Raw genomic sequence first — 24,010 nt, 5'->3', positions numbered from 1 at the left:
ATCATTTCCGTGTCAAAATTACGTACGTAAAAAACGTCACGTTTTGGGGTTTATACGTGACGTATTGGGGGTCAATACGTCACGTATGAACGGCCTACGTCACGTATGCTGGAACGTACGGATACGTGACATACATGTGGTTTTGCAATTTCCGTGTCAAAATTACCTACATAAAAAAACGTTCATTTTCGCGTCCAAACGTCACGTATAACAGGTCATACGTCACATAAGGCATAGACGTCACGTACAAAACGTGACATACATATGTCGTGGCATTTTTAGATCAAAATATCGTATCTACGTAGACGTCACGTTTTGGGGTTATACGTTACGTACATAAATGGGTTATGTTAACGTACCACGTTAACGTAACGTTTGTACGCCCTTCAAGTTATCATAACAAACAACGTTAACATAACGTAGTTGTAGTTATCATAACGCATTACGTTAACGTAACATAGTCATTTACGTTATCATAACGCAGAGCGCTAACGTAACGTACACTAGAGTGAACCTCTATAATAGGCGTGTTCTGTTTACGTCATTGGTTTATGTTGTGTATAACGTCTACGATAGACGCGTTCTGGTGACGTCATCAGTTTATGTTATGTACAACGTGTATGATAGACTTGTTCTTGTGACGTCATCAGTCTATGTTTTGTAAAAGCCGCAGCACACAATGTATTAGTGTGGGCACAAAGTAGTACGGACACAATATTTGATGCCTGGCTAGAATATCCTATGTGAGAATTAGCCAGGTTTAAACTGTGCCGTGTGGTATACTGTCTGAATTGATGAATTGAATTGTGAACCATTCTGTTCGTGTATATTCGAAAGTGCGCCATACTACGCGTCAACCCGTTCATTGAGTGGACCCAACAGATCGGCGACTGTCCGCATCAAACCGTCATCTGTCCGAAGGTCGCGTACAGTCTTCCTATCCTCTGCCTCGTCTACGCTCAGACCTGACCACAAGCCATTTGCGAAATCCTTCGAGCGGCTCTTGAAATGTAAATCCTCCAGGGAACGACGAACTTTCTCGTCCCGGCGCAGAGAATCGTAGTGGACCTCGGAGCGTGCACGTCCAACCCGACACTTGCCAACGCCATGAGGTCCCTTGTGTCCCTTCACGGGTAGAGAACAAGCACGACAGTACTTGGAACCTGCCGTGATCCTAGCGCGATGCCGGAAGCGGAGACCTTAAAACGAAGACGAACACGAGCTGGAAAAACTTGAAATTTTGGGGGGGAACGGACCGCTGTGGCCGGCACGCGCCCTGTGGTCGCCGAGACTGTCGGGTGGAAGTGGTCTGAGCGGAGATGCCGACGGGGGGGAACATGTGCTGACCCGCTCAGGACCCGTATGTCGAAGGCGGAGCTTGACCACGGAGACGCCATACTACGCGTCAACAGTTCCATGGTGATCAGCCATTGGTTGGAAATCAAGGTGGTCGTGAGCTCGCTGCTTGTGTGGATTACCGCCCAGCGGGCCGGGTGACAGTTTACAGTTCACCATACTTTCTGTAAAGACGCATTGCATTATCAGAATATGAATTTACATGAATGTTATAGTCGACTTGATGGATAAAATATTGGGAAGTATAGTAGAGCATTTGTCATCGATTGTGTAACTATTGTGACATTCTCATCCATTTGAAACCTGAAATTGTTGTCTGGCCTTGTTTGGATCTGAAATGTTTAGATTTATGTGGGTTGGGATATGGAGGTATCACTATGTACTTCTGTGGAATACTGCCACACGAAAATAATGTTTTGGTCTGTCTATTACAATGTAAAAGCAGTGATGGGCGATGGTTTTGATCCCATATATGCATGACCGCGGCTACAGGTATCCCCGAGAACTAACAGACACAATATCTGCCCGTACACATCGATTGTACTCGAACTCGAAGATTCCCTCTCATGAACTTTCCAAGCCCCTTTGTGTCGATTTTGTAGACACTCTGGCACATCACACAACAAGGTGGTCTTTATACAACCATCAGAGAATCACACCTTTTTGTCTCCAGTTGGCTTATCACAATACAAACTTGCACCTGGTAGGGAGAGCGGGCAAAAAAACCTTGCACATTTGATATAAAGGTCACAATCTTCTACTCTCCAAGCAGAGGTTAGTGGGGCAGATCGTCATCGTTTTATCATATGCCCCGTGGTTTTAGTTTGGATGGGGCTAGCGGACAAAAAACGGGGCATATATTATGATAAAACGGTGACGAGCTGCCCCACAAACCCCTGATTGGAGAGTAGTAAGGGACAATTAGAGAGACCCGGCCGTCGCTCAGAAAAAAAAGGATCTTTCATTGCCTCCATTGCAGACTCCGTCCGGCCAAGGAGGTTGGTGAGGCTGTTTACTTTTTCAAGTTAAAGCTTTACTATTACATTTTTTTGTTATTGCTGGCCTTCTCGGTCTTCCCGGACAGCAATAAGAAGAAGAAAAATTTAATAGTAAAGCTTTAACTTAAAAAAACATCACTATGTATAGTCTGCAATGGAGGCTAGATCTTTCAACCAATATCGATCTTCTAGGAGCTCTTCACATCTGCTTTGAAGCCCAAGCATCTGCCTGGATCACAAATATCTGATGCATGGATCCCAAACATCTGCTTGGAGCCACTACCATGTGCTTTTCTAGATAATTTTCCACAGCTCCCAAGCAGATCTATAGGTCCCAATATCTGCTTTGAGTCCCAACATCTGCTTTAAGCCTCTATTATCTGGTCGGAGCTCCAAACACCCATTGCAGACTCTTACTAGCCTCCTTCGCAGACTTCCTATGAACAGCGGTGTTTATATTGTGTGTGTGTGGGGGGGGGGGGGGGGGGAGGGGGGGGGGGGTAGCAAGGTTCTCTGAAGGGAGTTATGTAGCCAAGGGAGTATGTGTAGCCGAGGGACACTGTACACAACTCCCTTCAGAGAAGTTTGCCCCCCCCCCCCCCCCCCCCCCATATAAACACCGCTGTTCATAGGCGGCTACATTGGAGCAGAACGAGAAAGGCACAAGCCTCACTCAGAGTGCCAGCCCTTTTTAGCTTTCCACGTCCGCTCGCCACGACCCGCTACCTGGCTAAAAAAAAAAGTTCCGACACTCAGGCTAGAAAGGCATATCTATATATAGAAAGCACATGTTAGTGGCTCCAAGTAGATTTTTGGGCTCCAAGCAGACCCTATCTCCATAGCCGACCCCCTTCATACAGCTGACTCTAGTTGGCTTATTTCTACTATTTTCCCAGCGATCCGCAGAGACTGATAGAGAAACTTTTATTGTGAGAACATTTACAAGGCTCAACCATAAAACCTCCTTGGCTCAACCAAGGCGCGAACCTCCCACTGGGACGTGCGCGGGTGACTGGGCTTGTGACAGAAATCGGTCATAAAAAGATTAGTAACCCGGACATTCGTACGGCCGTTAACATTACCACGCGCGAGGAGCGGAAGCGACACCTTTATTGAATAGAAATATTCCGCCCTGTTTGAGCAAGGAGGTTTAATCAGGTTATCGCAGATCTTATAATTACTTTGCAATACATACTTCTTCTTCCAGTTTGATACGGTCTTCGCAACATATAGATCTGCTTGGAGATTATGGCACATCTATGATCTAGAAAAGAACATATTCCAAGCAGATGTTTGGGCTCCAAGCAGATGTTTGGGCTCCAAGCAGATGTTTGGGATCCAAGCAGATAGTTGGGATCCAAGCAGATGTTTGGGATCCAAGCAGATAGTTGGGATCCAAGCAGATGCAGAGAGCTCCAAGGAGATCGATATTGGGTGAAAGATTTAGCCTCCATTGAAGACTCCTTCCGGCTATTTTCTTTTTTAAGTTTTACTCTTACATTTTTCTTGTTGCTGTCCGGGATTAGGACCGGAAGGCCAACAATAAGAAAAAAAAATGTAATGATAAAGCTATAACCTGACAAAGAAAACAGCCGGAAGGAGTCTGCAATGAAGGCTGTGAAATATATTTTTTCTGAGTGACGGCCGGGCTTCTTTGACTGTCTCTTACTAATCTCCAAGCAAAAGTTTGTGGGGGAGATTGTGACCTTTTTATGATCTTTTATCAAATGCCCCATTTTTTGGTCCGCTCTCCCCACCAGATGCAAGTTCGTCCCATTCTCATCTATTTGGAACCTAAAACTGTTGTCTGGCCTTGTTTGGATCTGGAATATTTAGATTTATGTAGGATATGGAGGGATCACTATGTACCTCTGTGGAATGATATACGGTGCCTGGTCTCCCAGGGTAGGGAGTTTTGTATACGGGTTCAATCTCTGCTGATCTATAAATGATCTATAAATGCTGGCACACGGAAGTAATGTTTTTGTTTGTGACGGGCGGCGGTATCAACTCCCCTGTACTTTTAAAATAGGCTCTACGAGCCTCTGCGGGTCGCTGGGAAAAGAGTAGAAATTAAATAGAGTCTGAACTATATGAAGGGAGTCGGCTACGGCCTATTGGACCCTCTCTCCATGATAGCGGACTCCCTTCATACAATTGACTCTATTTGGCCAATTTCTACTATTTTCCCAGCGACCCGCGGAGACTGGTAGAGGCTAATAGACGGGTACACAGTATTCCAGGATAGGTCTAATATAGCCACAGTACACGGTCACCGAACGTCTAAAGTCTCCGGAGCATAAACATACATTTGTTGGCCTTCTTGGTAGACTCGCAGACTTGTTTGTCCCATTTCAGATTAGACTGCAACCAGATTCCCAACACTTTAGCAACGATCACTGCCAGAAGGGATCAGAAGGGGTTTGCCCCCGAGAGTTATGGGTGGAGGGGGAGGTGGGCTCTTCATAAGACATAGTCAGCACCATACATTTCTTAGGGGTTTAAAGTTGCGCAGTGTTGGACCATACTTCAAGTGAATTCACTTGATCATGAAGGTAAGACTGTTTGCGCACATTTCTGTTTTCTCCGAGTGTTAAATCGTCCACATATTTCCAACGATCGGCTAGACACTCCGACAGACCACACATGGTGGTCTTAATACAATCTTCCTGTTGTAAAACATCAGAGAGCCACACCTCTTTGTCTCCAGTAAATATCACAAACTTGCACCTGGTGGGGAGAGCGTGCAAAAAAACGGGGCATTTGATAAAAAGGTCACAAACTCTCCACCAGCCTATGTTTGCAGAGTAGTATGCTAAGAGAAGCCCGGTCGTAACTTTCATACGAAGCTTTCCACGAAATCGTCTTCCGGGAGGGACGTAAAACGGGGGTCCCGTGCTCGAGGAGGTGCCTCGAACACGTTAAACAGCCTCATTACCCTACACATTGGGTACCTGCCTGTGGCACTGGCTGATATAATTATTATTATATCCTTCATTGCAGACTCCTTTCGGCTGTTTTCTTTGTCAGGTTATAGCTTTACTATAACAATTTTTTTTCCTTATTGTTGGCCTTCCGGTCCTAATCCCGGACAGCAACAAGAAAAATGTAATAGTAAAACTTAAAAAAGAAAATAGCCGGAAGGAGTCTTCAATGGAGGCTAAATCTTTCACCCAATATCGATCTCCTTGGAGCTCTCTGCATCTGCTTGGATCCCAACTATCTGCTTGGATCCCAAACATCTGCTTGGATCCCAACTATCTGCTTGGATCCCAAACATCTGCTTGGAGCCCAAACATCTGCTTGGAGCCCAAACATCTGCTTGGAATATGTTTTTTTTTCTAGATCATAGATGTGCCATAATCTCCAAGCAGATCTATATGTTGCGAAGACCGTATCAAACTGGAAGAAGAAGTATGTTTTGCAACCTAATCATAAGATCTGCGATAACCTGATTAAACCTCCTTGCTCAAACAGGGCGGAATATTTCTATTCAATAAAGGTGTCGCTTCCGCTCCTCGCGCGTGGTAATGTTAACAGCCGTACGAATGTCCGGGTTACTAATCTTTTTATGACCGATTTCTGGCACAAGTCCAGTCACCCGCGCACGTCCCAGTGGGAGGTTCGCGCCTTGGTTGAGCCAAGGAGGTTTTATGGTTGAGCCTTGTAAATGTTCTCACAATAAAAGTTTCTCTATCAGTCTCTGTGGGTCGCTGGGAAAATAGTAGAAATTGGCCAGCTAGAGTCAGCTGTATGAAGGGGGTCGGCTATGGAGATAGGGTCTGCTTGGAGCCCAAACATCTACTTGGAGCCACTAACATGTGCTTTCTATAGCCTCCGTTGCAGGCTCTGAAGCGGCTTTTGGGGGGCTAAATAATACACTTTCTGCAGCCACCCCGTAACTATCAGCCATCCTGTGACTATCAGCCATCCTGTAACTATCGGCTGATAGTTGTGTCAGATCTTTTTTTTAGCCAGGTAGCGGGTCGTGGCGAGCGGACGTGGAAAGATAAAAAGGGCTGGCACTCTGAGTGAGGCTTGTGCCTTTCTCGTTCTGCTCCAATGTAGCCGCCTTCGCAGACTTCCTGTGAACAGCGGTGTTTATATTGGGGGGGGGGGGGGGGCAAACTTCTCTGAAGGGAGATGTATACAGCGTCCCTCGGCTACACAACTCCCTTGGCTACATAACTCCCTTCAGAGAACCTTGCCACCCCCCCACCCCCCACCCCCACAATACAAACACCGCTGTTCATAGGAAGTCTGCGAAGGAGGCTAGTAAGAGTCTGCAATGGGTGTTTGGAGCTCCGACAAGATAATAGAGGCTTAAAGCAGATGTTGGGACTCAAAGCAGATATTGGGACATATAGATCTGCTTGGAGATTATGGCACATCTATGATCTAGAAAAAAAAATATTCCAAGCAGATGTTTGGGCTCCAAGCACATGGTAGTGGCTCCAAGCAGATGTTTGGGATCCATGCATCAGATATTTGTGATCCAAGCAGATGCTTGGGCTTCAAAGCAGATGTGAAGAGCTCCTAGAAGATCGATATTGGTTGAAAGATCTAGCCTCCATTGCAGACTCTTACGGCTGTTTTCTTTTTTAAGTTAAAGCTTTACTATTACATTTTTCTTCTTCTTATTGCTGTCCGGGAAGACCGAGAAGGCCAGCAATAACAAAAAAATGTAATAGTAAAGCTTTAACTTGAAAAAGTAAACAGCCTCACCAACCTCCTTGGCCGGACGGAGTCTGCAATGGAGGCAATGAAATATCCTTTTTTTTCTGAGCGACGGCCGGGTCTCTCTAATTGTCCCTTACTACTCTCCAATCAGAGGTTTGTGGGGCAGCTCGTCACCGTTTTATCATAATATATGCCCCGTTTTTTGTCCGCTAGCCCCATCCAAACTAAAACCACGGGGCATATGATAAAACGATGACGATCTGCCCCACTAACCTCTGCTTGGAGAGTAGAAGATTGTGACCTTTATATCAAATGTCCAAGGTTTTTTTGCCCGCTCTCCCTACCAGGTGCAAGTTTGTATTGTGATAAGCCAACTGGAGACAAAAAGGTGTGATTCTCTGATGGTTGTATAAAGACCACCTTGTTGTGTGATGTGCCAGAGTGTCTACAAAATCGACACAAAGGGGCTTGGAAAGTTCATGAGAGGGAATCTTCGAGTACGAGTACAATCGATGTGTACGGGCAGATATTGTGTCTGTTAGTTCTCGGGGATACCTGTAGCCGCGGTCATGCATATATGGGATCAAAACCATCGCCCATCACTGCTTTTACATTGTAATAGACAGACCAAAACATTATTTTCGTGTGGCAGTATTCCACAGAAGTACATAGTGATCCCTCCATATCCTAACCCACATAAATCTAAACATTTCAGATCCAAACAAGGCCAGACAACAATTTCAGGTTTCAAATGGATGAGAATGTCACAATAGTTACACAATCGATGACAAATGCTCTACTATACTTCCCAATATTTTATCCATCAAGTCGACTATAACATTCATGTAAATTCATATTCTGATAATGCAATGCGTCTTTACAGAAAGTATGGTGAACTGTAAACTGTCACCCGGCCCGCTGGGCGGTAATCCATAGCCTCTACCAGGCTCCGCCGGATGGCTGGAAAAATAGTAGAAATTGGCCGTAATAGAGTGAATAGTGTGCCAAGGGAGTTAGCTACGGAGGGAGTACATCCGTCGATGGCATAATGTACTCCCTCCGTAGCTAACTCCCTTGGCACACTATTCACTCTATTACGGCCAATTTCTACTATTTTTCCAGCCATCCGGCGGAGCCTGGTAGAGGCTAGGTAATCCACACAAGCAGCGAGCTCACGACCACCTTGATTTCCAACCAATGGCTGATCACCATGGAAGGGTTGACGCGTAGTATGGCGTCTCCGTGGTCAAGCTCCGCCCTCGACATACGGGTCCTGAGCGGGTCAGCACATGTTCCCCGCCCCCCCCCCCCCCCCCCCCCCCCGTCGGCATCTCCGCTAAGACCACTTCCACCCGACAGTCTCGGCGACCACAGGGCGCGTGCCGGCCACAGCGGTCCGTTCCCCCCCAAAATTTCAAGTTTTACCAGCTCGTGTTCGTCTTCGTTTTAAGGTTTCCGCTTCCGGCATCGCGCTAGGATCACGGCAGGTTCCAAGTAGTCTCCAAGCAGACCTACGGGTTGGCAAAAACCGTATCCGACAGGCAGAAGGAGTTTTCATAGCCAACCCAAGATTGCACTATAAGCTCCTTCTTCCAGTTGGATACGGTCTTTGCAATCTATTGGGTCTGGTTGGAGACTAGGTTCCAAGTACTGTCGTGCTTGTTCTCTACCCGTGAAGGGACACAAGGGACCTCATGGCGTTGGCAAGTGTCGGGTCGGACGTGCACGCTCCGAGGTCCACTACGATTCTCTGCGCCGGGACGAGAAAGTTCGTCGTTCCCTGGAGGATTTACATTTCAAGAGCCGCTCGAAGGATTTCGCAAATGGCTTGTGGTCAGGTCTGAGCGAAGACGAGGCAGAGGATAGGAAGACTGTAAGCGACCTTCGGACAGATGACGGTTTGATGCGGACAGTCGCCGATCTGTTGGGTCCACTCAATGAACGGGTTGACGCGTAGTATGGCGCACTTTCGAATATACACGAACAGAATGGTTCACAATGCAATTCATCAATTCAGACAGTATACCACACGGCACAGTTTAAACCTGGCTAATTCACACATAGGATATTCTAGCCAGGCATCAAATATTGTGTCCGTACTACTTTGTGCCCACACTAATACATTGTGTGCTGCGGCTTTTACAAAACATAGACTGATGACGTCACAAGAACAAGTCTATCATACACGTTGTACATAACATAAACTGATGACGTCACCAGAACGCGTCTATCGTAGACGTTATACACAACATAAACCAATGACGTAAACAGAACACGCCTATTATAGAGGTTCACTCTAGTGTACGTTACGTTAGCGCTCTGCGTTATGATAACGTAAATGACTATGTTACGTTAACGTAATGCGTTATGATAACTACGACTACGTTATGTTAACGTTGTTTGTTATAATAACTTGAAGGGCCTACATACGTTACGTTAACGTGGTACGTTAACATAACCCATTTATTTGCGTAACGTATAACCCCAAAACGTGACGTCTACGTAGATACGATATTTTGATCTAAAAATGCCACGACATATGTATGTCACGTTAAGTACGTGACGTATATGCCTTATGTGACGTATGACCTGTTATACGTGACGTTTGGACGAGAAATCGTACGTTTTTTTATGTAGGTAATTTTGACACGGAAATTGCAAAACCATATGTATGTCACGTATCCGTACGTTCCGGCATACGTGACGTAGGCCTTTCATAGGTGACGTATTGACCCCCAATACGTCACGTATAAACCCCAAAACGTGACGTTTTTTACGTACGTAATTTTGACACGGAAATGATGCCATAGGGTGTTCTTTGCTGAGCTCATGCTTTGCTTGGGTTCGCGGCCTTTCAGCACGATGCTCTGCGTACCACAGTATCATTACTTAGGGGAATTTTGATAGAATTCATCGCGGACATAATGATGGGAGGCGCTCGCTTGTGGATTGGACCATTTTGAAATCAGCCTACGCTTAACCAGCAATTTATGGATTACGCTTTACGTTGCATAAAGGTAACTTACGGTTTACGTAGAAAGAAAGCGACCAATACGCGTTACGGCTTATGTACTGATTACGAATCACGTTGATTTGGGGCGACTGCCTACGGATTACGAACACGAAAAAGGCTGAATTACGTCTTACGAAAAAGGGCATGCAGGCCCTCATTTATAGTATACTAGTCTGATTTAATCGCCATATAAGCCTCTGTCAGTGGGAGATTGCGTTACAATTGCAAGTAGTTATCGAGAATCTATTGCAAATGCAAACAGTGTTATGATATTTATCTTTTATGACAAATTTGTACCAATGTCGAGAGTTTTCCAAAATCTAAGGCTCCAACATTTTACAATCTTTGGATCTTTTAGTTTCCCACGCACGACGGGCAAAGGTTGGTCAGGCACTTGAAGCGCTATTTGTGGACAGCCCCTTATAATAGAGGGCCTAAGGAACAAGTTGTAAATCACTAGTGACCCATGATATATATACCTTTTTGTTTTCTTACATAGAGAGAGAGAGATAGGTAGATAGATAGATAGATATAGATATTGCAGACCTATATCTATAGACCTTCAAAGATTGTAGTCATTCAATATACTGTATACTCATACTTTTGATAGAGAAGTGCAAATACAAACTGACAGTGTCTCACCAAGGACATTTTGGTCTCACTACTAGCACCCCAACTGAGGTCAACCGAGGTCAACTATGTAATTAAAACAATGTTGACCTAGTTTCATCATATGGGGACCAGCCTGTGGTCTGGATTTTAGCTGACTTAAGGGATTTCAGGGTTCTGATCTAAATATTGAAATCTAATCTCACGTTTTAACCAATCAGTCGTGTGATCTAATTACATAATCCCTCCCACTTGATAAATTGCACACTCTGTTATAAAGACCTCGCCACAGTCCCCGCCCTCAGCGTTTCATAACCTTCGAGGCTAGCGTTACATACAGTATACCGTCAGGTCAGCTCCGGGGCAAGGGCGCGCCGTGCAGCGGGGATTGCGGACCGGGGCACACGACGATAATAGCAGGACCGCATACCGGGGCCCGCCGCCAGGAATAGCCTAACACGACGGGGAAACGCTTACGGGCTTGTGTTGAGTCACGGAGACCCGGAATTCTTTCAAGGTAAGTTCTTGAAAACTTTTCATACGTTAAATGTGTTTCTGTCGAAGTTTCTTACACTTGATAATAGACAGCAACTTGAAAATTTACTTGTACTTTGCACTAAATTTTACGAAATGAAAACTATGAAATACCAAGATGGGCTCAGTGGTTTGATTTTAGCCTCTACCATGCAGGCCCCTCGGATTTCGCTATGTTTATAGGCCCAGGGCTATCTTCGGCCGAGCTTTCTTCGTGGCATACGGAACTCTCTGTTGCCAGGTTTATAGTGTCCTTTGCACCCGGTATTTTGTTTTACTCGGTATACGTACGTATATCACTACCAACTCAGAATGGACTGAAAACTGCGATTTTTGATTGAATGGTTCTCAAACGGTCTTGCCTTATTGTTATCGGGCTTTTACAGGAGCTGACTAAAGCCCTTCTTTTGTTCACTTCCAACCTGATTATGCAAGAATATGAAAGGAATCTGATGTGTTTACTTTGCAACAGAAAACAATAGAAAGTCAGCTTCTTCTAAAGCCAGACAGTTTTCACAACTCTGGCAGGAGGTGACAAGCTGCTCCCTGTGCCCCCCCCCCCCCAGCGTGATGCCTCTTTGTCACCTATGTGCGAACTTGGTTTTCAATCTCTGCCAACCCCCTAGCATCTACATAGAAACAATGTGCCCAAGAGGAAGCACTTGTAAGACCCTTTAAATTTTTTTAAACAATTGGCCAGCCTCTTTAAATCAAAAATCGCAGTTTTCAGTCCATTCTGAGTTGGTAGGAGTTGGCCAACTTCTGCCGCGTGAATGCAAAAGCACCAGGCGGCGAAAAGCCCCCTCTGCCCCGACGAGAGCCAGACCGAAGCACGGTAGACTTGATGCCAACTTAGAGTGTACGTTTCTGTCCTTAACCTCCTTGTATTTGTTCTCGTATTCATCTGCTCCGGTGTTTCTTTAACCAATTTTGTTACTGCCGAGAAGTCTAAATTTTCTCTTTGTTGACGAGTTTTGTTAAAGCTGATATGTGTTTCCGTAATCATGCCTAATGTGTGAGCTGTCGATGAAGATTAGACACCCAGGTAATAAGATACGCCAAAAAAGCAGGTACTCAAACAACTGGATATGATTTAATATGTGAGCTAGTGAATGAGATGACTAGACGTTGTTTTGACATACATTGCTTTTCACGTATTCTATCCTGCTAACGTTGTAGTTCAGGAATTCGTTTGGTTATTTTGATAATTGCCACAAATACTAGTACCTTGTTAAGATGTTGTACACTTGACGAATTTTTGAATTTGTTATATCAACTCGTTCTTGGTTATTATCTCCATGAAAAAAGGCTTTTTCATGGATATACTGTTTTGCTTGCGTTTGGTGTTTGTGTGTATGTATGTGTCACCGGATGCTTAAAGTCACCATAACTGTAGAACCTGTACATGGATTGTAATGATTTTTGGTATGTGGGTGGGTGTTAGGAGGAGGAAGGTCAAAGTCGATTTGGGGCCCCCTGGCATGTGTGACTGGAACTGCAATGGCGTATTTGTAAAAATCTTCAATGTAGAAGAACTGAAGAGTGGATCGACAGATCGTCATGTTATTTAGTACACAGGTAGGTTAGACCAAGATGTACACACTTAAGAGCAAACTATGCAAATGAGACCGAATCTGCATAAGTAAGGAGGTAAATCGTTTGCATGTGTGTCGCTGGATGCTTTAAGTAAGAATAACTGTAGAACGTGTAGATGGATTGTTATGATATTTGGTATGTGGGTATGCGCTGGGAGGAGAATGGTCAAGGTCGATTTTAGGCCCCCTGGTTTGTGTCCCTGGAACTGCAATGGCCTATTTGTAAAAATGTTCTAAAGGGGTATAACTGAAGAGAGGAACAACAGATTTTCATGTTATTTGGTACGCAGGTAGGTTGGACAGAGATGTACACACTGAAGTGCAAATCATGCAAAGTTAGTGTGTTTGCGTGTGTGTGCGCGTGTGTGTATGTTTGTGTCACTGTGTGTGTATGTATGTGTCACCGGATGCGTAAAATCAGCATAACTATAGAACGTGTAGATGAATTGTAATGATATTTGGTATGTGGGTAGTTGTCGGGAGGAGAAAGGTCAAGGTCGATTTTGGGCCCTCTGGTATGTGTCACTGGAACTGTAATGGCGTATTTGTCAAAATCTTCAAAGGTGAATAACTGAAGAAAGGAGCGACAGATTCTCATGTTATCTACTTGGCAGGTAGCTTATAGAGGGTTGTATACATTGAAGTGCAAATCATGCAAATTGGACTTAATTTGCCTAAGTAATGGGGAAATCTATATTTGCTGTGTTGGCCTATCCTATATTGGGTGCTTTGCTAGTAGCTATAGCGTAAGTGGGTCACTTGTCAACAGCTGTTGGCTTTAGCTTGCCAAGCCCATCAATCAATTTAGCAACTGTTGGTTGTTAACAGCTGTTGGCGCTTAACAGTCTGTAGGGACTGATTTGACCAGACTAGAAGCTAATGACAGCAGGTAGTGAAAGGAACAGTTATACATGGTTTTAATGTAAGGCAACTCATTCCAGTCTATCTGTATGTTTGAGGACCCCAGTTGAATAATATGGGAAAATAGCAAAGAAGAGGTCAAGATCAGTTTCTGTGGATCAAAGGATATATGATGGGGATCCAAAGCATAAGGTATGTGAAGTAACCAGGACACATCACACATTTGATTATGTGTAAATTCACTTTGACCTGTTAACAGGCTGTTTCTTGCCCATACCGTGTTGTGGTCTGGCTTTATTTTCTCAATGGTTTGTCAATGGTACTGTGGACCACAATATATTTAACGTACAGTTAAATACCAGTTTATAGGTAACTACGTAGCACTTTGACATGATCTGGTCACCCGTAACCTTTCCTGCTTATCTATTGTACCCCTGTCTTTTATTCACCTGTAAAGTTGTGTTCTATCAACCGCTGTCCCTGAGTTTATAATTTACACAACTTTGTAGGCAAGGTCGGGATGTCTCCAGGTGTCAGAGATACATAAGAAGATGAAGAGAGATCACCTGAGAGCCAAAAGAGAAGGAGAAACAAATGCACTGAGGCGTAACAGACCACATAAAACAAATATAAACAAACACAACCACCCTGAAGCAGATAAAACATAACATAACAACCAAACAACAAATAACATACACAAACATAACACAACATTAAAAAAAACACAAATTTCATGGAGATTTTGGGTCCTCAGACTCTTGTTCATTGTTGTGGCGGACATCTCAATGTGTCACTACTTACGTTACAAGTAGAATGGTGATCAACGAGTAGACAATTTGTCACCGTTTTTTATCATGTCACCAGTGATTTCCGCCCAGAACAGTTCTGGGTTCTTGTGATCGTGGGGTACCAGGTATAAATTCCTTCGTCTTGTTGCGGACTACCGTAGAACAACGTTGCACAAGTATGCCCACCCTGTATACTTGTTTTTGATATGTGGATAGCTTAAGTGATGATCGATTTAATTAGATAATACAAATCAGAATGTAATTTTCATGATCTTATAAACCCAAATAAACAACAAACGTTGAATAATTTTGAAGTCTTTGTGAAGTAAGGATGATTTTTATTAAAATAAAGGGCAAATCAGATTTTTTTTAGTGATTGACAGTAGATGACATCAATTTATTCATGCCCTTTTCTCTCTTTGTTCCCGCAGGTGAGCTACGCCATGCCCACCCTGAAAACCTTAGAAGGAATTCACTGGCTAGAGTAAAGAGGTGAGATGAAATAACGATCCGTATAAAGGCACAAAACTCGGTGGCTCACCGCCTATGAGACAACGTGAAACACGATGTCTCATAGCGGTAAGCCCACACAGGCAACAGCCACCCTGCAGGATTTTTTCCGTGATCAGAATTTTGTTTGACGAAAAAAAATCACCAGATCCGGAAATAATTATTTTTGTCCCATTCCCACCGCACGGGCGGGCGCTGTTATTGGTGGAATATCAAACGTCCTTTATCATGTTTCGAGGGAAGAAAGCGGGTGTGAGCTTGAAAGTTTAATAATATTCACCCAAATTACAGAAAGTCTGATAACTATATAAGTATTTCAGACTTTTATGCATGTGACTTCTTTGCTTGCAACAACGGACGCTGAACGTTAGTCCGGTGAGACCGGTCAGAAATGTAATATAATGGGGACGGGAATTTCCCCACCTACTGGCCTGTGTGTCGTCTCTCCGGTCGCCAGAGGGCGTTAGAAATTATCTGAATCGGCTCTGCCGCAAACCTACGCAGATTTACTAGTTTTCGTTGCAAAATTCCAAGCTCTCATTATCTTTACACACCTATTTTTGCTCGTTAAAGATAACAGAATATGCAAAATCTTTGGACGTCATGAGTGGCATAAATTCTGTCAAATGACTAAAATGACGGGTGCTGGCTAGATCACTAAATTTTGCCGTTTTTGTTGACCTGGGTAACATATAATTCATATGTTGGGTCATTGTAAAGGCTGACCTTCATAACTGAGCAAGCATCTCAGACTCTCAACCTGTGTTTACTGGTTTGAATAAGATATAGATAGATAGCTAGAGAGACAGGGAGATCAATTTGTTCCTCGGCGAACGGCAGTGAATGATTTCTCTCTTTGTGCCCGCAGGTGAGCTACGCCGCGGCCACCCTCGGTTCTATAAGGACTTCACTGGAGTCATCGTGGAAGAATTGGAGTGTGCGCTGATAACATCAACCCAGGAGAAACAAACAATGAATGCAGGATCGTCGCAAAGCCGAAAAGAAAAAAAAGAGAGAAAAAAATATGAAGGGTGACGCAAACGCACAGGATAAAAACAAATGAAATACAAACGAATAAAAACTCTCACACAAAACATCTACTATGCCCAATGTTAAAGAAACCTTGCTTGTATCCGCGTCCTTCCTTTATCATTTATGTGTTCGCTATAGTCTTCAGAGAGCATCTAAAAGAACATGTATCAGCTACATATCCAAACATAAAATCCTTTATTGTAGGCGTCGCCAAAAAAGGACTTATTCGAAAATCAAGCTTTGATATTTCAATGTATTCCTAGTTGAATCTTATCAGAACAAGAGGAATGTAAATATTGTTCTCTCTTGTTAGAAACAGAGAAGCATATTTGAAAATCAAAAAATGATAGCCAGTTTCTGTGCCTTCAGTAGCAAGTTCGCCCAAATGGTGTTTTACACATACAAATCTACAAAGGCCTCTCCTTTCCTTCCATAAACTACACAGCCGACGGCTATCTCAAAACCAATTCCCAGGGGAATGCATTCGTGCAATTCCTGAAATTCTTTCAAAGTGATCGTAATACTGTGATAAATGCCTCCGCCCCTGAGGCGTCGCCAAAAAAATCGAACTTTTGAGCGTACGTCTGCCTATTGACAAAGAGTAATACAGAGTTAGTCGCAGCGGGAGAGCGTCTTGTTGAATGCGGGCCTACGTCAGTCAGAATCAGTCACGATTTGGGCCCTGAAGATCTGTTTGGAGAAAATGAAAAACGACATCGATACTTTGTTAGCTCAGCTTCAGCCCAGCAGGGCGGCACAAGAGGATTTTCTTTTTCTTCTGTTGCTGCCAACACTTCATTCAACAGGGGTTCTAAAAAAGGTCAAAATAGTGGCAGTAATGACTCGATCGCGGACAAAGACTAACCTTTAAGGAATGTTGGTTCTCAACAAGACAAAAGACAACTTACATCTATCCCATTGCCCAGGATAAATGGGGGCACATACTTGGATCTTTACCGAGTTGTGATTTTCGCAATAGGATTTGCATGATTGTAATCTGCAGCCCAAAACAAGTGGCTTCAACCTTAGATGGCAAAGCCTGGCGTTCTCACCGCGCTCTCTTTGCGGTATTAAATTGACCAGAGCGTAGAGCGAGCGCCGAGAGCGCACCAACGTCGCCATGGGAGCGCAAAGGGAGCCCGCAGAGAGCGCCATGCGAGAGACCAAAAAAAGACAAAGTAGAGAGCCCGACAAAACGCCTGAAAACACGTCAAAAACCAGCCGGAACCCCTCCTCCGCTTGGAGAGTAGCCGGCACCTCAGCGACTGTTTGAGCATGTTTAAAACAGTCGCCGTGAGAGCGCCAAGGATGGCGATTCAATAATATAATGAGCGCAGAGAAAGCGCCAAGAGCTAGTGCCGCGATAGCGATCATTGAGCGTAAAGGCCTTGTGCTCTACGAGAATTCAATGGTCTCAACTGTAGTTCAAACAAATTTCAAATCATACATTTGCGTGATGCGTGACTCTTCTAAATCAACTCATGGATGATAAAGATTGATGAATAACTTCAAATACATGTACATGCTTTCATTCATTCAGCATTAATTCCCACGACGTTTTACCGTCAGTAGTTCAAAAAGTGTTTCAAAATTCTATATTTACGTTCCTAGGATAACGCAGCATGATAGGTTTTTTTCATTGCAAACAAGTAACATGAAAGACAACACAGAAAAAACTAGTTGAACATATATATAACTTAACACACACACTGAGGGACCGTGCAGCGACCAAAATTGAATCTGTTTTCCCCTTGATGACAAGAGGTAAAGGCATGACTTAAAAGACAGCAAAACACACAAAACGGTTTTGAAAATCGTTCTTTATCTCTAGAATTCGTTGAGTGATATGTCAAATCTTTTGTCACCCATAAAAGTTGTTGACATTGAGATTTTGATCGCGCAAGGGTCGCCGGAGAGTTTCCATTTGAGCACGTTTTCGGTGCCGGTGCAATGGCCTAGTTGGTAGAGCTAGTGTTCGCCTTGTACACGGTAGGTCGTGAGTTCGAACCCCGGCCGCGGGTCATACTAAAGACTTTACAAATGGTACATACTGCTTTCTCTGCTTAGCACTCAGCATTTGAGAAAGAGTATGGTACGTAGTTAAACACACACATCACTACCAGCGGATCAGCCCCCTGCTGCATACGTAGTGACTTTCACAAATGTGTGTGGCCCAAGGGCTATAGAAATGGAGATGGGCGCCAACCCTATACGTCTTTTCAGGACGCCCATGTCACTTTAATTTCAACGTTTTCGGGGAGGTCGGCCCTCTCACTGCGCTGCGAGAGCGCCATCAAGTGGAATGGGGGTAGGACCTACACAGATCAGCTTCTCGGCTGCCCCACGATTAACAATCGCTAGGGGGCGCTCTCGCAACGCTCTCTCTGCGACCTAAAATTGACCAGAGTGCCCACGTAACGCGGGTCCAGTGAGAGGGGGGCTTAAAAGACACGCGCTGAGCGACCGTACAGTGACCAAAATTGGACTAATTTTTCCATTTCATTTCATAATTTGAATATGATGCAAGACATAAAAGCATTACACGTTAAACAGCCTCATTACCCTACACATTGGGTACCTGCCTGTGGCACTGGCTGCAAATACACCTGATATATATATATAAATACACCTGATATATATATTACTTTAAAACACAGAAACACGTTAAAAAGATTGGTCTTTTTCTCTGAAATGCCTAGAGTCATCTGTCAAATCTTTGGTCGCTCATTTAAGTTGCTCGAGGATCGCCGAAGAGATTACACTTGAGCAGGTTTTTCTGGGGTTTCGACGCTCTCTGGGAACTCTGGCCAATACTGTAAATGCATTTATGTTCGCGTGGTTTTTGTTTCGCGCTAAGGCGAATGGAGTGTTTGCGGTGGTTTTTTGTTTGCGGCAGTGCTATAGTCACATACTGCTACAGTATTGGACAAAAATGTTAGCGTCGAAACGTCGCCGCAAAAACCGCGAACATAAAACCACCGCGAACATTTCTGCATTTACAGTATTTTGTAGCAGCGTGGTGCGTCTTGTGGAATATGGGGCCTACGTCAGTCAGAACCAGTCACGGTTTGAGCCCCGAAGATCTGTTTGGCGATTATGAAGAACGATATCGATGCTTTGTTAGCTCCATTTTAGTTTATTTGCATGGCGGCACAAGAGGATTTGTTTTTTTTCTGTTGCTGCCAACACTTTATTCAACAGGGTTGACCCCAGGTCAAAATAGCGACAGTAATGACTCGATCGCGGACAAAGACTAACCTTTCAGGAATGTTACGTTGGTCCTCAACAGGACAAAAGACAACTTACATCTATCCCATTGCCCAGGATAAATGGGGGCACATACTTGGATCTTTACCAAGTTGTGATTTTCGTAATAGGATTTGCATGATTGTAATCTGCAGCCCAAAACAAGTGGCTTCAATTAATCAAAGTCCTGGCAGTCTACTGGGAGTGGGGTGTGTGTAACTACCTTACTATTTCAGAGGTATGCATCATTTTAATAAAGTCTTGTATGACTAGATGCGCATCTTATCCAGACGTGTCCTCCCCGGGCGCGAACACGGGCTACTAGCAAGTGGCAGAGGCGCAGTCCACTACACCACAGGGACACGCCCAGGATAAATGGGGGCACATACTTGTATCTTTACCGAGTTGTGATTTTCACAATAGGATTTTTATGCTATTAATCTGCAGCCCAAAACAAGCGGCTCCAACTTGCAATGGAAAAGCCAGGAAGCGCGCGCCATCTTGTGGCCATGACCTACACAGGTCAGCTCTTCGGCTGCTTCAGGACTAACAAGCCGCCATGCGGCGACCTCGCCGCGCTCTCTCAGCGACCTGAAATTGACCCAGACCGCTCAGCGAATTCCATAGATAAAATGCAATTTTCAACGCTTTGCAATTTGAGCCTTTGTGTGTTTTAAAGTGCTTCAGTCTTACTTTTACATTTTGCATGATATTCCAATTATGAAATCAAGGGCTACACATATCCAGCTAAGGTCGCAGTGAGAGCGCTGTCTGGTGAAATGGCGGCCTCAAGCCGGCGTTACGATTCAAGCGAACGCCGGCCGAATTTATAGATCGGTCGGAGCTCACCGAATGTCAAAATCACCCAAGCATCGATCGTATGTCACACACTGGACGAGACTCGGGTGACCTCCGTCGAACACTAATAATTATAGATCCCCCATACGACGGTACCGTCTCTTTGACGCGAACGAACACTGCACGAAATGGCCTCGTATCCCGGCATATACGTACAGGGATTCCTCCGGAAATATTCCATATCCCGGTGCGGATTTAGCGTATCCGTTAATCATATCGGATACGCTAAATCCGCACCGGGATATGGAATATTTCCGGAGGAATCCCTGTACGTATACGCCGGGAAACGAGGCCATTTCGTGCAGTGGAAGTTATCGAAAGGAATCGACTAACCTTGTAAAAGGCCAATACCTAGATCGACTTTAGCCTCCTTTGCGGGCGGAGCCGGTGTTAATTTTTTCGGGGAGCGCTGATTCGTGATTTTTAATTTATCGGGCCAGCTTCTGTTTGCTGCGGATATCGTATTGCCGCGGCTAGCGGAATAGTGGGGCCGGTGAAGCTCAGGCGCGCGTGCGCTGGGTGATCGCGCCGAATACACGGGGGCTGGCTCTCAGGGTCTGCAAAGGGGGCTAGATCAACTTTGATTTCTGAGTTGTGAGAATTATGTAGGGCATGTCCGGCCATTTGCCATTAGTGGAGTGGACGGAAACAATGAAAGTATATTGTTCGTTAGCTTAAGTTGTGAAACCAGCTGTCGTTAAGTTTTCTGTACAAGCAACCTTACAACAAAAAGTATTTTATCCCCCCAAAAAATAATAGCACATGTTCAACCTAGGTGTCAAAATGATTAGCTGACAGGAGGAGTTCGGCCGGAACCTGTCCAAGCTCCCAGCGACACCAGCACAGCCCTCGCCCGAAGGACTCCCAACTTTCCAAAAGTCGGGCGGAATTCCAGAAGGCTCGCGCGAGGCCGACGAGTTCTGGCGACGTCCGACCGACAAAAAAGGGTCTAAAATCTTTGGATAGCCACCCGACTATTGGCCGAGCGCAGGAAATGCTCGGGAGGGCTGCTGGCAACCTGTTGACGAGCTCTGCGAGTTCAAAAATCGTCGCCTCGCTAAATTTAAGCGCAGCTTCCAGTGTCGCCCGAAAGTCGCGTAATCGACAGGACGTCGACCGTACTTCGGCCGAAGATGCACGTTTGGAGCTCACCGACACGTCGGCCGAGCTCAATTCATGAAATGTGACGAGGCTTAAGGAAATTGTGTCTGCCAACCGGCTAACAGGCCACCAAGACTACGCGCTCGAGGAAATTTTTTGGCGGCCTATAGTCCCGGTAGAGCCGGGGAACTGGTACGTGTATGCCCATGCACGGGCAGTCTATTTTTCAGGGAAGCAATGTTGAAGACTTTTCAAGGATCCGGATCCAGATGATTTTTCTTATAATCTAAACTTTACCGTTGGTCAGGGCATGACTCTTAAGACGACTCATGAAAATCCTTCATTGTTAGTATAGTTACCCCAACCTCACTTAAGATATTAGAGTTCAATAACTTCAATACAGGTTAAATAAGTCCTCGGCCTACTCAGAATAAAGGGGGCAACTCAAATTGCGGGGTATAGTTACAAACTATGAAGTGTTAAATGAATATCCACCAAAACTCAAATGATTGTGATCTTTATGCCGTATCCGATGCCTTTTTGAAAACCAACAATCTTTGGCTAGAGAGAATGAAAAACCTTAGACAATTGGCGGCGACTTTAAGTGTGCTTGTCGACTTTAGGGCTCAGGACTCAAGGTACATAACCTTGCTCTCCTATAGATAACCTACCCAATTTTTTTACGGTTGAGATACGAAATACTTCCTCATCAAACATTTTGGCAATGTCTTCGTAGATTTCATAGATTAAGGTAAACAAGAATCGAACCACACAGCTCTGGTCACCGTTCTAGCTTCTCTCTTATTCATGTCTTTCTCGCCTCGCCTTTTGACACTTTTCCTTCAGGGCAGCGATCTAAAATTTGACGGAACGCTCAACGAAGACAAACGTTTATACGCTTTGTGTGCCTTGTGAGGTAAGAGACATGTTGAAATTCGACCTGACTTAGTCCGAGCGGAACATTCGGTGAAATCCACGCCATAACGGTAATTTATGAAATACTCCCGAAATTTCAGCACTGCCATTTTTGTGGATAGCTTGGAAGCGCGCGTCCGTAAGCTGTAAATAACCTTGCTGCAGAATGTCTTCCATAGGCTATGAGATCAATAACATTATCATATAGATAATTTACGGCTAAGGATAAATATGATTTTCCTGCGACTTACCTTTAGACAGATATGACCTCTACGCTGAACGTTGCGATTGAGAGCGTGGCCTTCTTAAGAGGAGAGATTTCTGACTGATCTGATCTTAAACTAATCGTCTGATGTAACTCTCTACGGGACCGGTTTCACGAGGCCTAAGAAAAACAATTTTGTGTTTCTGGTTTCAGTCAGGAAAAAGATTACGATCAGTAGGTAGAAATGCCCTTAATTTTGACAGAAGTAATATAACTAAAATATGTACATGTAGGGCAAAGGTCGTTTATAAGCGTGGCCTTCTCAAGAGGTGAGAGATTTCTGACTGATCTTAAACTAATCGTCCGATGTGACTCTCTGCGGGACCTTTGTCATGAGGCCTAAGAAAAACAATTCTGTCAATATCTGGTTTTAGTCAGAAAAAAGATCAGGATCGGTAGGTAAAATTTCCTTAATTTTTCAAATTTTGGCAGAAGTGGTGCAACTAAAATATCTAATTAACAATTCAAAACTGGAATGCATCAGGCACTCAGTGTGGCATATCCATCATGATATTGTAATTAAACAGATATACAGCTATTCTAATAAAGTTAATAAAGAAGTACAATGTTTATCACACATTCTTCTGAACTATTTGAAGTCCTCATCTGTTAACAGAGTGTGAAATGCACGAAGGCTGTTTTAAATTTCAGCATTCAGATGTCAGATCGAAAATCCCTTGCCTTTCCCAAAAAACGCCGACCAAAAAAATCCGATAGAGTCGGCAGGTTTTTGCAAGGTGCGGTCGCGTAACTGGAAACACAATATTCTTTTCTTAGGCCTTACTAATCAGAGCTCAAGCATCATCATTGCGACTGGCTGTCATGACGCCCCTACGACCACTGAGGTCATGGGTCATGAGTGAGTGAGTGATACAGAGCTCTATTGTAAGAGTCAAAAGGGTGTGATTAACAACGTCTGACTTTGCCCATTCTGTCCCGTCTGAACGAAAACTCACAATCTGTACGACAATTATGTGTACGTTCATCTTTAACATATTTCTCAAGTACTTCTCAAAGGTTTGCCATTTTCAAGCTTAATTGAAGAACCATTCAGTGGAAGTAAAAGACTCCCTGTACATTGTGTAACCTTTTGAAGATAGTCGTCTGTCTATGTCTTTGTGTAAAAAGGGCAGAGGTGGACTTGTCTGCTGGGAGGTGGCTTGCGTGATACAAATATGTCTTTCGGCGATCAAATTATCAATTTCAGCTCAGTTCAGTTCATCTCATGTGAGATGATACAATTGTCAGCACAGGACCCTGTCGAGCATGCATGACAGCGCGGAGTTCATCATCTTGAGACTCACATCGGGCATCAAAAGAGCTTATTCATATCTCAGGAAGACGACTTGATTCAAAATAGATATCAACGTAATTTCTCAAAACGTCTTACGTGGCAAAACATTTCACCAAAACGTCCGAAATTGTCTGTCTCATACAGTGTTATTCACAATTTCTTTTGCCATGACCAACCTAAACGGTGTAATTGGCACCTTATGCAACCGTACTGACGTCACACAGGTCAACACAGTGGCAGTGATGATTGCATCTGCGAACGTTATCTGTTCTTATATATGCTCAGTAAGGGTAAGATCACTTGCATGCACGTCATTAGTAAGATGTGCATTAGTAAGAATAAACGTAGTATATCA

At 44.2% G+C, this 24,010-nt stretch overlaps 1 protein-coding gene and 2 long non-coding RNA genes across 3 annotated transcripts in view; 2 read left to right on the top strand and 1 right to left on the bottom strand.

The window, feature by feature from the left end:
* Positions 1-22,481, bottom strand: part of LOC136438161 (integrin beta-like protein C) — a 44,625-nt gene extending 22,144 nt beyond the window's left edge. Inside the window, exon 1 of the mRNA XM_066432888.1 lies at positions 22,348-22,481. The gene's annotated coding sequence lies outside the window, so the exon portion shown is untranslated. The remainder of the gene's footprint in view (positions 1-22,347) is intronic.
* Positions 8,386-9,307, top strand: LOC136438159 (uncharacterized). The gene is made up of 2 exons (XR_010756398.1): positions 8,386-8,521; positions 8,675-9,307. It is a non-coding gene; the product is annotated as an uncharacterized lncRNA (long non-coding RNA).
* On the top strand, positions 10,721-16,042 carry LOC136438158 (uncharacterized). Its single transcript, XR_010756397.1, has 3 exons — positions 10,721-11,173; positions 14,866-14,926; positions 15,813-16,042. It is a non-coding gene; the product is annotated as an uncharacterized lncRNA (long non-coding RNA).
* Positions 22,482-24,010: the final 1,529 nt, after the last annotated feature.

The sequence above is a fragment of the Branchiostoma lanceolatum genome, chromosome 7, assembly GCF_035083965.1.
Source record: "Branchiostoma lanceolatum isolate klBraLanc5 chromosome 7, klBraLanc5.hap2, whole genome shotgun sequence".
NCBI classification, from domain to species: domain Eukaryota; kingdom Metazoa; phylum Chordata; class Leptocardii; order Amphioxiformes; family Branchiostomatidae; genus Branchiostoma; species Branchiostoma lanceolatum.
The sequence above is the reverse complement of the archived record's forward strand: the minus strand, read 5'-3'. Positions and strand labels throughout refer to the sequence as shown.